Source organism: Diadema antillarum, unplaced genomic scaffold (assembly GCF_040938485.1).
Source record: "Diadema antillarum isolate AM-2024a unplaced genomic scaffold, OU_Dant_1.0 seq00000140_RagTag, whole genome shotgun sequence".
NCBI classification, from domain to species: Eukaryota; Metazoa; Echinodermata; class Echinoidea; order Diadematoida; family Diadematidae; genus Diadema; species Diadema antillarum.
In genome coordinates this window covers 861,660-874,831 of record NW_027271217.1, presented here as the reverse complement: position 1 = coordinate 874,831, position 13,172 = coordinate 861,660, and the positions used below count along the sequence as shown (strand labels likewise).

At 40.9% G+C, this 13,172-nt stretch overlaps 1 protein-coding gene across 3 annotated transcripts in view; it reads right to left on the bottom strand.

Moving 5' to 3' along the window:
- Positions 1-13,172, bottom strand: part of LOC139727667 (fibroblast growth factor receptor-like 1) — a 95,687-nt gene that overhangs the window by 23,627 nt on the left and 58,888 nt on the right. The window lies entirely within an intron of this gene.

The window sequence follows — 13,172 nt, the reverse complement described above, 5'->3', positions numbered from 1 at the left end:
CTTTCAAAAGATATGAATTCTTTAAGTTTCTGTGCAGCCTTCACTGGTTAAGAAGACTCTGCTCAGCCTTCACTGGATATTCAGAAGACCAAGAACTACAGTTTGTGATGTCACACATACGTACAATAATTTCTAGAAAATATAAACAGAATTCAACATATTTTCATATTTCTAGCAAAATGAAAGAGCTCTTGACGTACATCTGTCAGAAAGCAGGACGATCAATATTACCCTTGACATGTATCGGTAACACATCAAGGGAATATGTACTTTTCATTAAAAATGGAATTTTGTCATAATTCTCTTGATATTTTCTTCGTGTTGTGGTAAATATGTGATGTCACAAACTGTAGTAGTCCTCTCATCCAGCGATGGCTACACAGAAACTTTACAAATTCATAACTTTTGAAAGGATTGTCAGATTTTCCTCAAACTTTCATTGACATGCTCTCCTATTATACTGCTGCATTTGCTCAATCCACACTTACAATTGTAAAATTTTAAAGGGGTAACTTATCCATTTTTTGTCAAGTGCTATTCAATAGTCAATATCACGCTTACATCTTTATACATGTCACTTACTTTACACATCTTTAAGTCATAAACATCAACATACACTTAATGTCTGCTTACTGGAAATACAGAAAAAACACAGAATATAAAAATTGCATCCCAAAATGAATACAAAAACCCGGCATCACAGAGCCACTTTCTCTCATTTTCTCTCCATCTCGCTCTCTCTCTCTCTGCCTTTCTCTCTGTTCATTTTCTCATCTCTCTCTCTTCTTTCATCATCTCATCTTATTTCTGCAAATGCAGCTCGGAATGATCTTTGGGAAACAAGCCATCTATGTCAGAGCTCTGAGTAGCCCCGAGTCAAATGATGATTTCATTCAAATGGGCCAGAAGGAGTAACACCAAAATAAAACAGGAAAATACCTTCGATATGCAGTGTCAGTCAGGTCAAAAAAGTGACTGGGCTAATCCTTCAATATTTGCTGCATGACAGCAGCCAGAATATCCTAATGAAAATCTTGATCTTCCCACAAGTCAACTGTCTTACATATATTGATTCTTTTTTTTTCTTTTTTTTTCTGTTGTTGTGCATTTCGTTTCAGGGGATTTCTCTGGGGGTTAGATAATTTGTTTCTTTCTTTCTTCCACGTTCCATGATGCAAAAACTCCAAATTGGACACTTGATTTTCGCATGGTTGCCTATGAGATGACGGAAATGGTCATGCTTCCTCTCTGGTTGGGTTGACAGCAAAAAACGACGAAAAAGGGAAAAGAGTTTACTCTCTCTGCGGAAAGCGGACATAGCCACCAGCACCATCAATAGCTGTGGTCACACGTCCATCCCTCCTTGCCCACAAGGTGTTACACGGAATTACCTAATGGTCACTAGTCATGGGAAGATATGAATACGCCATGTCCATTTTCGGGTTCAATAATCACAGTGTGCCCGCAAGACACTGGGCCAAAGAGCGGATGGAAAGGTGGGGGGGGGGGGGGGGGTGAAGAGAGGATGAGGGGTTAGTATGATGAAGAAGTACACGCCACCTTGCTTGCGATTCTTGTTTGCTTGTTTGTATCTTTGCGGACAAGCTTGTTTGGCCCCTTGGGAGATATAATGGCTGAAGTTCTGGCTGGACGCAGCACCGTGGTCGGTCGTCACCGAACGCTCTCAGCAAAGGGAGACAAGCATCACCAAAAGAAAAAGGTCAATTCACTCATGCTTGTATGCCAAGTCTACCAACAAAAAAAAAAATGGGAGAAATCCACTCTTCTATCACAACCTTTGACATGATGGATGGGAATAAATATCTTTATGACAACTCAAGCAGGCTTCTCACTGCCTGATAACAGGAATCACAGTGCATTGTCATGGTCACATAACCCCCCCCCCCCCCAAAAAAAAAAAAACAACAACAACAACAACAACAACAAACAACAAAAATGTATACAGAGATATATATATATTGTGTGTGTGTTAAAAAGTCATCAGATTAACTCTGAATTTGGGAGAAACTTGAAGCATTACACTTCAATACTATCTGCTTCTTCAAGAATTGAGCATCATTGGCTACATGGAAACACGAACAGTGTTTGCATCTATAGTGCTATACAACATTTTGACAGTCAAAAATCTTTGTGTATATGAAGTATTAATTTTGCTACTTTGGTTCCTACAGAAATAACAAAGAAGAATGATATATGATTGCTAATGTATAGTGTAAGGCTGTTCATCTAACAGACTTCCCTTTTAGTCAACTCATGAAAATATTGTATGATCATCATTTTGATATCCAGAGTCTAAAAGGTGACAAGGTCCCTCCTTGGATTGGACTTTATTTTTTAGAAAAAAAAAAATGAAAAAAAAATCTGTTGTTCACCTCGAACACAAGCTGTGTACTTGTCTCTTTGCGTTTCGCTGTCCATTGACGCAGGGAGTCGGGCAGATGCCGGCCTGACAAATGAATTGAGACGTAGGACCCACAATGTCAACAGGCAAGTCTTAAAGTTGTCAATCTTCATTTGGGTTTTCCATGGAGCTGACTCCGGTAGCGGCCAAGTGCATCTCGCACAAATGGTGGAACTGCTAGGCCCTGGTCGAAGGAATTTCCTTGGCCCTTTCTCACAAGTTTGTCTGCTCAATGCAGACCCTGTATTCCAACATAACTACTGTGAGAACTGCCACACCTCATGCATCAAGAAAACACCAGTTAGAGTTACCTCTTGTGGGGCTTTGCAAACAGTTAGGGGCACTATACATTTTCTTTGCCTTCTCCATACATCAGTGTGGTTACATCAACACAGAAATCTTTAAATACAGCATTGAAATTTTCCTCTGACTAACTGCAGAATCAAGTTTGTAAACAATTGTTCTATTTTCCTTCTACTTTGTCTCCTACGAGGATGAACCTACCAGTAACAGCTTTGCCATACACTCAGACAGTGATGTTTGAGAGGTGTGACATGCAGTAATGGATCCCAAAATTCTCATCTGTAGTCTTACGTTCACTGTTACCACACAGAGATGCAAAGTCCTCAATTTTGGTTGAAGGGAAGTTTAGGGATGTTGATGCCGGAATGAGAGAGGTGGAGTTTCCAAAGCACATCTCACACTGATAATATCTCACAGTTGCTGACACAACAGGCTACCAATCTGAAATCTATTTTGTTTGTTCCTCTTGCTTTTTTGTTGTTGGAACAACGACACTGCCACAACTGTGGTCTGTGGGTGCCACAACTAAGGCAACGCGCTGTCACATTTAACTTGCCACAACTTGGGAGCGGACCAGGGCGACAAAATTCCACGACATCCACCGCATCATCGGCCCGACTTAGCGCTGTCAAGATGAGTCATATCACCAACTTTTTTTTTCTACCCTTTTTTATTCTCCTACCCTTCCGATGCCTCTCTCGCCCTCTCTTGCGTGGAATCTGAGAAGCGGGCGAAAGATGCGCTCCAACATGTTTGAGGTTTACAGCGGCTTTGTATCAATGTTGCAAGACACCAACATGACACATGAGACTTCACGTTACAGCAAATATTTGTTCATGGGCCCCCTCCCTTCCCCCCTCCCATTGCAAGATCCACTATCTCAACAAAAGGAGGAAAAAATACCTCTACTTCTGACAATTTCACCTCACATTTATTTACTCCATTCTCCATTTGCTTTCCCTTCACATTCACCCCATTCACTCTGGTCTTTCTCTCTCATGGGGTGTTCTTGGGAGCACGAGATATTTCATCTCACATTTAGTCAAATCTTCTTGGTTGTTTTCTCTTTCTTTACCTCACGATCTTCCCATTTTACGACAATAGCTTGCCTCCTACAGTTGTATATGGTCGTTATGCTTGTATGTCAGCTTTCAGTTAAGTTTTCGGTTTAGTTTATTTTCAAATTTCTCGAAAATCAACAATTAATTGCAGTTTTAAAAAATGCATTCAGAACATGCACAAAAGGATTTTTTGTGTGTGTTTTATCCTCTGAAAGTTTACAGACATAGACCTATCTGTTTGATGGTGGGAGAAAACTGTTTGATAAGTGGAGCCACTCACAGCGACCGTTAATCATGAAGCTATGTTGAAATGTGATATTTCTGAAAGGTAGGGTGGAGGGGGACATGTGTGTTCCACTGAGCAATGTCAAAGGGGAGGGGGAGGGGGCAGAAGAGCAAGAGTGGGGTCCAGCGAACAAAGAGACCATTGGCAACACAGAGATTTTGGGGGGCAGCCTACACTTGGGGTGGGAGAGCGGTGATACTGACGACGAAAAATCCAACTGAATCTGGTCGGATTTGCGGGCGGGATTACCATGTATCTTGCTGATCGATCCAGCTCTGTTCGTTAGCGACAGCAGGCTCATCTCGCCCCGGACGGTAATCTGAAGCGCATACTTCTTCGGGACGACCAAAAGCTGGAGTGCGCACAGACTACTTGCTGTATCCCCCCAAAACATTTACAGGACAGGAGAGCCTTTTGTCCGATGGTTGGCGTGAGCAGAGGATCTGCAAGGATTGGTTTACCATTTCATTTTACTTGCCCCAAGTGAACATCCTAAACTTGAGTTAGATTCACTCCTCCATTACATCAATATGTCATTGTATCATTACATGATATTCCTTCTTTTTTCTTTCAAAGATACACATCTCTATTCAACATTATTAATGACCAATTATTCATGAGGACCTGTGTGTGTTTTGCTAGGAGGAAATGGCATCACAACTTATTAAGCTCAAAGGAATATGGGTAACTTGCCCTCAGGATAACCCTTTTCAATCAATATGGAATAGTAAACCATATGAAACATGGAACCACCTGGACAGAGTGAATGAACCCATCTCCCTCGAAAATTATAAGCAAGTATTACCATTGCCATCTATAGAGGTTGGCTCCTCACGGATATTACATTCATTATCGGGGGAGTCTGTCTACCTCCTTCGTCGATGGAACGCTTGCTGTATCCACACACCAACAGACACCAACAACACGACGATGCAGGCTTTCTCGAGACAAGAAGTGCTGGTAGGGAGATATCGAACGCTGCCCGTGTGCCCGCTTCCCACTTCACCACGCTCACTTCTCCCCTCATATTCCCCCACGCTGCCACACTCCTGAGTGTGGCCGAGGTGCAGCGTGATCGATTTTGCCAAGCTTGTTATGTATGCATATTTTCTTCGTCCCAACATTCTTTTCTAACCCCTCTCTCAAGCTAAACAGGTCCCTACGGGCCTTAAAAAAAAGGAAGGGTGATCAGCACAAACAACCAAATGACGTTAAAAAAAAATGCAGTGTCTAAATTCTTCCCTCATTTCTCCACATTTGGTCTTGTTTTGCGGTCTTTTTCATTCACTCTAGATTCACTTGCACCATTGCCCGTCGGCAAATCAATGAAAAATTATTCATGGCTGAATAAAACAAAATCCCGCGAAGTGACTGAGGACATATTTTCGCACCCTGAAAGCAAAGCGCGCGTATTGATTGGCACGGGCAAAAAAGATTCTCTGGGGGTCGTACAATGCTCTAACACCGCGTAATGCAACTTGTAGTTTGTCTACGAGATCTGACAGACTTCATGTCCATACTTCACTTGTTTGGGTGTGGGGGGGGGGGGGGAGGGGGGTGAGTGGGATGTTTTCCCAGTGGCTACGCATGCAACAGCATCATGGGTAAATGAATTTGGACAGAGCAAGGAAATGGAATGTCGGCAAATGGAGCCGTGGGGGGTCTAATTGGATTATGTGTTGCACAGCAATTATTTCCTGTCAATTGGGTTAGGTGCACGGAAAATCAATGGTGGGGCAGCCCGCCCACCCCCTTCTGACAATAGACAGTGGCACCTGTCGAACAGGGCCCCCGAAAAATGAAGTAATGAGCCAGGGCCTATTGCCAACTTGGAGGTAAAGGAAGCACAGCATCATCAGAAAGCGGAGGTGTTTAATGGATGTTGGAGGGCAGTAAGAGAGGGAGAGGGAGAGAGGGAGAGAAGAGACACTGACAGGGAGGAGGAGGTGATGGGATGACAGGGTTTAGGAGAGACAGGATAGGAGAAAGAGTGACAAGAGGAGCAGATGGAGTTTGAGACGCAAAATGGGGGAAGAACTAGTGGGGAAGGTTGCGGAGGATACAAAATTGATGCTGAACAGCTGAAGAGATGGAGATGGATAGATAGACAAAGAAAGAGATAGATATAGATTACAATAGATAGATAGATAGATAGATAGATGAAGAAAGATAGATAGATAGATAGATAGATAGATAGATAGATAGATAGATAGATAGATAGATAGATAGATAGATAGAGATAGATAGATATGAAGAGATGGATAGATTGAGAGAGGTAGACAATATATGTCAGACAAATGCATCCACAAAGAGTGATTAACAAATGATCTTGTTTGTGTAATGAGAAAAATAACAGAAAGTGACAATTACTATACTTTGGAGGTCAGATGGTTTGTGACCTTTCAATGCAGTTTCATATTCGATGTGCTGATGACGAATATTTGAGTTTGCATCACAGTAACATCATTTATATTTGACTGATGTCAAACAAAGGGCATGAGTAGCATAATTTTTTTTTTTCTGTGTGTGTATTACTTGTAGCATATCAATAATATATATATATTACTTTATCATTTGAATCATTACAATTCCATGGCTTTTTGATGCAAAGGATAATTATCTTCCTGGAGAAATTTTTAGATTAAGGGGGTATCTTACTGAGTGGTGAATGTTTGCAAGTGTAGCGAATTCTAGGGAATTTAAGGGTTCGTTAACAATTGCAATCAAACGTGCAGTTTTCATTGTCGTAAAGTTTTTCTTGTCGCAAAGAAAAACTATTTGAAAATGAAAACTGTATGCGAATTTGATTGCAATTGTTAACGAACCCTGGCGAAACCTAAAATTCCCTAGAATTTGCTACCCTCAAAAACATTTGCCGCACAGTGAGATACCCCCGTAAGGAATGGGATCAAGTATAGTTTGTGTGCCAGTCAATGTAAAAAAAAAAAAAACTATTTTAAAACCCTGTTTGAGTCCTGTATAACTGTTTTGTGAAACATTTTAAACTTTAAAATTCCATAACTTTCTTGCATATTTTGCAAAGTTTTCATGAGCCTTTCATTAATCTCCTCCTCCCAACTTACTTCAGACAATGACAACAATATACAGCAGATTCAAATGTTTCTTGACAATAAAAAATGATTCATGGCTATTATTATCAGAATACCAGTAGAGTTCCTCAGTGCGTTAAAACTTAGCCATCATAATGTTTGCCAGCAACTTTGTCATACTTCATATCATATTACCCTTGCTGATATTAAAATGAAATAAATGCAGCAAAGTATCTACAAACAAACAAACAAACAAACAAACAGATGTCCCCAGGTCATTTACCAGCTGATATTAGAAATATTTGAATATTATGTTGCCATTTTCATTATAAAGCTTTTTTGTGGTTTCTGAGAATGGCTTATGGAGTTATGGAATGGCTTATGGAAGAAACAGTTTCAGTATAGTGCACATAATGTTTGCCAGCAACTTTGTCATACTTCATATCATATTACCCTTGCTTATATTTAAATGAAATAAATGCAGCAAAGTATCTACAAACAAACAAACAAACAAACAGATGTCCCCCAGGTCATTTACCAGCTGATATTAGAAATATTTGAATATTATGTTGCCATTTTCATTATAAAGCTTTTTTGTGGTTTCTGAGAATGGTTTATGGAAGAAACAGTTTCAGTATAGTACACAGAGTGAATTCACTGTGGATATCTTTCACATACCCTCACAAAATTACTGCCCAGTCACACCATACTGGCAGCACTTCTGTAAAAATTCACACAAAGTGGTACAGTAGGTGGAAATGGATCACTGCACACTGGTACAGTAAGTTGTTCGTGTAGAACCTGCATACAAGCATATCTCACATGTCGATATCAGACTAATAGAGGTAAAACTAACACAGCTTTTGTATCCCCTGACCTGTTATCGTGAGGGCAATCGCGATATTTGATGTGAATCGTTCTCAGTGGGGAGAACTAAAAGGCAACTACTTCCTAACATATCAAACAGGGCAGAATATGTCAAGTTCACCTTCAAGGTAAACTGATGGCATATCGAGATTTCATGCTTTGTTGGAATATAGTCGACTCCGTGGTAGCGCTGACATATGAAACCAGTTATCACCGCGTGTATGTATAGATTGAAAGCACTGATTTCGGAGGAACGGTGTAAATTAATAAAGTGGTTGCTTATCATTTCCTGACAACTTATCACGTCCTCATTCATACAGGATTTCTCTCACCTTAAACAAAGAACGCAATAACTGTCATGACACAGAACTAGGCATTCACAGCCATCGCACAAAAATGCACATGAGAAATAGAAGAAAGGGTAAGAGAGGGGAGGGAAAAAAAATAGAAAGGAGATCTATCCAATTACAGATCTTTTTGGCAGATTCCACGTCGCAGCGGGCAAATATTGGCGGTCCGAGGGACATGTCGACATGCGATAGCCGGAATTTTGGCAAGAGAATAGAAAGGAATGAGGAGTAGCATCATTGGTGTGGATGATATTACATTAGTGTTTGAGAGAGCGGTGATAGCACCATCGAAACGCAAGTAGAGCCGACTGGTAGCACGCATACATTTACAACTTTAATGATAGTGTGTTTGTGGACCGGCTGATCGAGAGACCGATTCTCTCCCCCCTCCCCCACCCTCCATCCTCCTCTGTTCATCCATGCTGCGAAATATCCCACCATGCCTCACTCCCCTCCAGAAATGTACAGGGTCCGGTGTCGCACAGCGCCTCTCTGATAGCCTCAACCAACAAATTAGTGCGGTGAAACGAGAGCACAGCATTTAGACTTTTCCTCTCAAAACTCTCTCTCTCTCGCTCTCTCTTCTTTTTTTTCCCCCCACCTTCTCTTCAGTGTCCTACAATTTTTTTTTTCACTTTCCCTCTTCCTCAAACTGTCTTTTCTCTCACGAGAGGGCGATGAAGAGAGCTGGTAGGACATCTGTACCTGTAGGCTGCTCAGATGAATCACTTTGCGGATTTCACAAGAGAACATTTTCCGTTTTGATTTTTTTCTTATTTTCTTCTTCTGGTCCTCTTTCTTTGCTTCTTTTTTTTTTCTTCTTCTTCTCTCGCTAACTAGCTATAAAATATTTTAATGGAGTCTAGTGGCTCTAAATTGTCTGAGGAACTTTCATCGAGCTCTCTTCCTCTCCCCTGCCACCACCCCCCCCCCCCCTCCTGATTCCTCTTGTCACTGTTTGCAGTGAAGTCCTTTGTGCGGAGACTTTCGCTGAATGTTGCAGGGGGGCCTCCACCACTGCCGCCGGTGGCTACAGGGGCTGAAACTCTATCACGGGCACTATACGAAGCACTAAGGTGGCAGGTTCACCTTCACACAAGCTCTACCTCCCAATCTTTGTAAATCTCCTACACCCACAAATTGTCTCTCTATCCAATTTACTCCCCCCCCCCCCCCAAAAAAAGGGTGTAATTTAAGGATTTGTTTTGGACCATCAAACATGCTTCCGCACATAATCTACACAATTACATGTACACACATGTATGTGTTCAGCAGGGCTCCTGCCAACTACAAAGCAGCTGAATTATTGGCGTCTTAAACCCTCCAATTTTCACTGTATCTCACACAAAAAGAGACAGCAATTAACTCTTTATGTGCCATGTTCGCATGTCCGACCCAGTCGACGGCGTGCCAACTTCGCATATTCTGCTCAAACCCACAAACAGGCCCAAACCAATCGATAAATCGCCACATGCCACAGTACAATGAAAGCGTTTCTCGCGATTCTGTTCCTCTCACATATAGTTTGCATTTTATGTGGTGACTGACTATCAAGCGATGGCCCTTAATAGATTTGTGTGTAAATTCTAAGTTTCTGTCACTGTTTTGTGTGCAGAAGTCATGTCTTTACAGTAATGTAGCTCCTGGTCATTTCAAAGAAAAACAATCAACGATTTCTAATACAATTTTCATCAAAGCGTAGCTTGGCATTTTCTAAACAACTTTGCTCACTACGAGTCCAGTTTTACAGAAATCTTTACAGCGGTAACATAGATTTTAAATACAAAATGTTTTCTCAAAGTACGACTACGTTGTTGTCTCAGAATAATGTGACACACAGGGGGTTTCCACCATGGCACATAAAGAGTAAAGGTCTCCTTTTTAGATCAGTGTGTGGTTTTGGCCATGGAGATATATTAAGTGCTTTACGAGAAGCCGGCTGAGTTGCATCCTAAGTAATTGAGCATCATTTGACGTAGAACTTCATCACTTGAACAAGCAACATGAAGTAAAACTGCAAATACCAGTGTGGAGTTTTGTCCAGTGAGCTTGCTATCTGCATCCATGATCATGGCAAAGGCACGGCTGTTTAACATTTAGACAAGTTCATTTCAACTGATATACTCCCTCCCAAAAATGCCACAGGTCATTTCTGCACCTTAAACATTTCAGACAAAAAAAGAAATGAAGAGGAAAGGAAACATTCTTCTTCATCCTCTTCTTTTTCTTTCTTGATTTTTTTTTTCATTGTGGCTCGTCAAACTAAGCACAAACTTGATACACATCGATCGGAAACTGGGTTCATACATATTCCAGCACACATGTGGGGCATAAAATGGTGCCATATTGCAACATAGCTTTGGTCCAAGGAATACTGCCTTTTCGGAGATGCTCACAAACACACACACACACTCACACATACACACACACACACATACATACATACATACATACATACATAAATGTATGTGTGTGCGTGTACACAAATGCACACACACACACATAGAAAAACAAAAAGAAAATAGTGAGAGAGAGAAAAAAAAAGAATCAGCTCAGGAGCTCAGAATCTAATGAAGTGTTTAAAGTTGGCGGGTCCAAGAAAACACGCGATCAGCTCTCCCCTCACGATTCATTAAATTTGGGGTGTAATCAAGTTAGAAAAGATATCACCCACATACAAACTCCTGAATATCCAAGGAAACTTATTCTCTTTCTTTATTTATTTTTAATATTGAGGTGGGGGAGGAGGGTGGTTGAGAGAGGGGGAGCGGAGTTGGTGGTTCAAGGAGATGATCAAATTCAGTGACCGTTCTCTGAATATTGATTTTTTATTTTTCTTTTCACAGATTTTGCTGCCTTCCCTCTCTCACCAGCATTTTTCCTCCTCTTCTCTGCCCAGCCCTTGCGGTGCTGACTTCGGTGAGCAATTTTCGGCCGAATCGTTCTAAACACAAGCCAAGTCATTTGTGAAATTGAAACAACACGGGGGCTATCCTGCCATGCCCCGTCACGCGTGCAACCTGGCATTTCATACAGGGGCCCCTGTCTCTAGCTATGTGGACGCACGAGCTGATCCACTCCCCCCCCCCCCCCCCCCCCCCCCCCCCCCTCAGTTCTTTTTTTTAGGGACCGTGATGAAAATTTTCTTACATAAAAAGGTAATGTTCATCCTTACAGGCATTATCTACCATTTGCAGATATGAAACAAAAATCCAGCTTTAGTGCTTCAAAATAGTTCTATAAAGAGAGTTAGGGATAGAGACAATCAATGTAAAAATGTTAATCAGCGTTAATTGACGTTAAGTATTATTAAATATACAAATGTGAACAATAGTAAAATAAAAATTGTTTCTAGAATAAGCGGTGTGCAGTTATGGTTTATTGAGAGAAAAAAACATCTCCTCATATTTTAGGCTTTATTGCAAAATATTTATTAAATTCTACATGGTAGGATGTTTGTGATACAACTGACCTACATGTACACATGTGCATCAAATGTGATAAATTGAGCTTAAAAAAAAAAAAATCACTGCTCCCAATGATAAACAGTAGCTTTAAGAGGCTTAGGTGAGACTCTGAAAGAAGCAGCAGATTATGAAAACTGGGGCAATTAATTGTCATAACATACCCATGCCCAGAGTCATTTCTTTTGAGAAAACTATGCTAAAATGAACACAATTAGAGTAATAGATTATAATTATCAACTCTAACTCTACACATGGCTGGAAGTTATTCACACGCTCACAGACACTTACAGCAAATTATTCCTGCCGTCAATCCTGTGACCAAAATTTTGAATCACATCATACAGAATTCGCTGATACGCACAGATTTGGAAGGGCAAACATGCAGTAGTTAAAGTTGTATGTGTGCTTTTGGATGTGTGTCCACACACAAGAATTACTTAACAGGTTTCGCATCGCTCTGCAAGGACCAGTTTTGGAAACTGCTAATTTCCGGTGTGTGTGAATGGGCCCGTACTTGCAAGATGTGTGAGGAAAAAAAAAAATTGTGGTTGGGCAATGTAAATTCCCGAGATTAATAGAGTGTAAGTTATCAAAGTAGTGTCTGATCTAATTTGTGATGTATGTGCTCCATTCATGCGGCTATCACTGATCCCTTTTCATTCTGCCAGATGGACAATCAATGAAAAAAAAAAGAAGAAGAAGAAAAAAAAGAGGTAACACCTGGACCTTGGTCAGCAAAGGAAGACACCACAATCAAATGTTCATTTCCCTTGGTCCCAATTTGCACATACACTGAGCAAACATTGTGGCACGCAGGAATGTCTCATCGCAGTCTCTTGGTACAGTCTGAAAACAAAAGGGCTGTCCCATACCCTCCTTGGAGCAGTATCCTTTTCTTCTTTTATCTTCTTTTTCACGCCTCATTCAAAGCCAGTGGCTGATGAAATTTGATGGCCCTTTGTCGAGTGAAAAGTGTCAATCAAGTAATATAATATAAAAGCCACGAATGAGGGTCGCTGAGCTAGAGAATGAGAGAGGTAGATAAATAAAAGGTGACTCATTATCAGCTGCATGTGGGCAACAATACCAGTATTTATTAGTGACAGTCGGGGATGAGTAAAGACATTGACAATGAGCTTTGTGGGTAGACAAATCTTGATATTCTGAATGGAGGACATGAAATGGACCATGATACCTGGCAGTCATCCCACAGCCTGTCAATCAACTCTTACAAAACAATTCACCGCACACTGACAGATAAAAATATACTTGTTGCAAATACACTGACACTCCAAAGACAAACAGGGAAAATCTGAATGAATTTCTATGGAAAAAATACTGTTGAAGGCATTTAGTATCAAACAAA